This window comes from Ranitomeya variabilis, chromosome 2 (assembly GCF_051348905.1).
Source record: "Ranitomeya variabilis isolate aRanVar5 chromosome 2, aRanVar5.hap1, whole genome shotgun sequence".
In the NCBI taxonomy this organism is placed as follows: domain Eukaryota; kingdom Metazoa; phylum Chordata; class Amphibia; order Anura; family Dendrobatidae; genus Ranitomeya; species Ranitomeya variabilis.
In genome coordinates, this window is record NC_135233.1 from 438,699,756 (window position 1) to 438,704,120 (window position 4,365).

The following is a 4,365-nucleotide window of genomic DNA, read 5'->3' on the forward strand; positions in this document are numbered from 1 at the left end:
GCACCACGGGATAGTCCTCACAACTGTCGTGTATGTTTCTGTTCTCTCTCTCCGTCAACCAGATGGTTTGGATAGGACGCACCCGTATGACGGGGTAGGCCTGGAGTTATTTTATAGGGACCCTAGAGACGCCCCTCTCCCACAATTGCCTCCGTTGTCTTCATTAGGTGTAAAGGTGAGACAGCCAACCTAGAGTTAACTGCCCTGCCGTAGTTCAAAGTAATGCGTAGAGCCTATTACTCCCTCGGCATTCCGGCCGCCGGCTACGCGCCTCAGAAGGATGTTGCCGATCTTGGGGCACGACTCCTCCTGTTTCTATCTCCTTTGTGCTGTGATCTCGTTTCTCACTTCTCCACAATATACTTCACTTCGTGTCCTTTCTTAGGATGCCGCTGCAATGAGGTGCAGGCACAGCTCCGTAACGATCTGTCTTGTGATGGGCCACTGTCAGGATCCCACCCCTGACAGGGACCTCCCTGAGTCTTCCCAAGCAACGCTCTCTCTCACTAGATGTTACCTGGGCAAAACCCAGTGAGCTTCTCTCTAACTTCCTATCCGACTCCCAGTTTTACCAGAGTGTGAGGAGTGGCCTAATACATATAACCTTTTGCTCCCCCTGGTGGCCGGAGTGTGAAGTGTAGTGTGTGACTGCGATACCTGGTCAGGTGAACTCTTTTAGTGCCATCAGACGTACCATCACTCCCCTTTGTGGAAGAGCGACAATACTGCAACAACCAGGACTCTGGGGCGCTGCATAAAGATGGGGGTACTATCACGCCGCTGCTGCCGCCTCCTCTACCCTGTCATACTTACCTGCCTTCGGCGTCCCGACACGCCTCTCCTTCTGCACCACCCTTCCCTCCGCGCTCGCTCCCGGCCTCTGCTTCTCGTGCGCGCGCGCATACCAGGTTCAGTGCTGCAATCGCACTTCTGATTTTCTGTCGGCATTCCTCTTCGTCTCCTCTATGGTCCTGGAGGACTAGTACCCGGAAGTCAGTGCTCCTTATTGTCCTCTATATGGTCCTGGAGGTCTGTTACCCGGAAGTGCTGCACTGCCTTAAGGTATTTAAACTGCTTCCTGCCGTCCCTCTGTGCCTGGTTATCATTTGTACGTTCAGGTGCTCCTGGCTGCCCTTGGTGTCTGTGAGTTAGTCTCCCTCTGACTTAGGGTTAATCCTGTCTTTCCAGTACCCTGCCAGTCTCTGCATTCCCTCAGTCCCTGTGTCCCTGCGATTCCTCCGTCAGTCCCTGTTCCGCTGCAGTACACCCGTCTGTCCCTGTGTCACTGCTATACCTCCGTTAGTCCCTGTACCGCTGCTTTACCTCTGTCAGTCTCTGTGTCTCTGCATTGCTTTGGCACGGACTGTGTTACTGCAGTGTTCCCGTTATACTCGCCAGTTCTGTGTCTCCACATTACCCTCCTATCCTGTGGTCCTACTATCTCCGCCTTTTCTTGGTCTTCTCCCTGTTGTGAATTAGACTTTTTGGCTCCCTCTTGTGGTCACTAGTGATATGACTCTGGGATTGTCTTTCTTCACTTTGGCACTCACCTGGGCCGTTAGTCCAGGGGTGTTGCTATATTAACTTCCTGGATCCTTAGTCCAGTGCCTGGCATCGTTGTAATCAGATCCTTCTGTTTGCTCCTGTCCGCTGGTCCTGGTTTTTTTGCAAAATTAAGCTAAGTCTTGCTTTTTGGTTATTTGGGTTATTTGCTTTGCTTCTATTTTTGTCCAGCTTGTACTAAATGTGATTTCTGTCCTTGCTGTAAGCTCTTGGGGTGCTGGTGTTCTCCCCCCGGCCGTTAGACGGTTCGGGGGTTCTTGAATATCCAGCGTGGATATTTTAATAGGGTTTTTTGCTGACCATATAAGTCATCTTACTATATTCTGCTATTAGCTAGTGGGCCTCTCTTTGCTAAATACCTAGTTCATTCTTATGTTTGTCTTTTCCTCTTACCTCACCGTTATTATTTGTTGGGGGCTTGTATCCAACTTTTTGGGGTCTTATCTCTGGAGGCAAGAAAGGTCTTTCTTTTCCCTTCTAGGGTTAGTCAGTTCTCCGGCTGGCGCGAGACGTCTAGAACCAACGTAGGCACGTTCCCCGGCTACTTCTATTTGTGGTGCTAGGATTAGCTATATGGTCAGCCCAGTTACCACTGCCCTATGAGCTGGTTATAATTTTTCATGTTTGCATGCTATGGTGCTACAGAGTGCTGCCTTTTTTCTTTGAGTGTTTATGAGTTGGTGACTCTAGGTTCAGCACATGTTCACATTTAGTCTATGTTTGGATGTGACAGTCAGTTTTTTGAAATGAGAGATTACACTAACCTGATGAATATTCTTAGTGTTGGACATTAGATCTTGCATCCATGTGTTTTATTCTTGGGGAAAATAATGTAAATGCAATCTCAAAACGAAACCACAAGGTGGCGGTGTTCTACTGGCTGACATTCCTTACATAATGGAAGAATGGGGGATTCTCAGGTGATCTGCTCAGTGCTGAGCATCCTGTCACAATGCAGAATGCAGAAGTTAAGTAATGTCTTTATTGAGGCTGGACGATTGTAGGCAGCACTGAGCAGATTACCTGAAAATCCTCCATTGTGCAGAATCAGACAGGTGAGAACTGAGCACCTGCACAGTTATTTCATGGTCTTTGGTCCTGTTTGATCCGCACAAGGTGGCTTCCTTCTCTCCCTTCTAATTCCTTACATAATATTACAGTCACATTACAATTTTACTACTGAAACTGGTGGCGGCTGTATAGGGCTAAATGCAACAGTAATATCTTACCTGCTTGAAAAAGTGATCTGATAGCGCCGAGAAATCCAGTATTGGCGCCAAATGCAAATTAGCCCCGACAGGGGTATTTTGTGCACAATAGCTATGGATGGATGGATGGGAGGATTATTGGATGGATGGACAAACAGATGGATGGATGGGAGGATGAATGGATAGATGGATAGGAGGATGGTTGGATGGATGGGAGGATGGATGGACAGATGAATGGGTGGATCAGAGGCGTAGCTAGGGTTTTGGTTTAGGGGGGGCGAAGCTTCTGAGTGGGCCCCTATCCAGGTAACCTTAATTACAACTGGGTGACAACCCCTAATAGTGGAGAACCTCAGCAGATGACCGCCATATGGTCAGTGGTAGATACCAGCCCTACAGAACATATAAGAGATCACTGCACAGTTACAGATAATGACCTACCACTGACGTCCTTTCTGATGGAATCGTTCACTTTTCCCGTCTTTTCCATCTGGCCCAGACCGACATAACAACTTCTTCCAGCCAGGACTCGGCTGCAGAGATTACAGCGCAGACACGTTTCACTTCTCATATTCCAGCCTCATCACCATTGTGGAGAAACGGGGTCAGTGGGTGCTCTCGTCCGCTGGCCCGGCTGTCTTTAGCAAGACTGCATGGACCAGGGCTCATACCACTGAACGCCCGCTCTATCTCCCGGTGAGCAATACACTACACAGACAACACAGGGTTAAGGTAAAACAGTGTGGCAATACTTTATTGTACCACAACACACAATAGCAAACAGAACAATCTCGGCAATTACCCCAAGATGGATCAAGTAGCACTATTTGACCATTCAATCTATTTGCACAGTCTTTCCCTCTCTGGTTTCGAAGTCACCAAGCTGGTTCCAGAATATAATGCACTATTAGCACACATCAATAAACAAAGCTTAACACACCTTATCTACAGTCACTATTACAGACTAAAGGTACCTTCACACGAAACGACATCGCTAGCGATCCGTGACGTTGCAGCGTCCTCGCTAGCGATATCGTTTCGTTTGACACGCAGCAGCGATCAGGATCCTGCTGTGATGTCGCTGGTCGCTGAATAAAGTCCAGAACTTTATTTGGTCGTCAGATCGCTGTGTATCGTTGTGTTTGAAAGCAAAAGCAACGATACCAGCGATGTTTTACACTGGTAACCAGGGTAAACATCGGGTTACCAAGCGCAGGGCCGCGCTTAGTAACCCGATGTTTACCCTGGTTACCAGCGTAAAAGTAAAAAAAACAAACAGTACATGCTCACCTGCTCGTCCTCCAGCGTCTGCTTCCTGACACTTACTGAGCGCCGGCCCTAAAGTGAAAGTGAAAGCACAGCGGTGACGTCACCGCTGTGCTGTTAGGGCCGGAGCTCAGTCAGTGTCAGGAAGCAGACGCTGGGGGACGCGCAGGTGAGCATGTACTGTTTGTTTTTTTTACTTTTACGCTGGTAACCAGGGTAAACATCGGGTTACTAAGCGCGGCTCTGCGCTTAGCAACCCGATGTTTACCCTGGTTACCCGGGGACCTCGGCATCGTTGGTCGCTGGAGAGCGGTCTGTGTGACAGCTC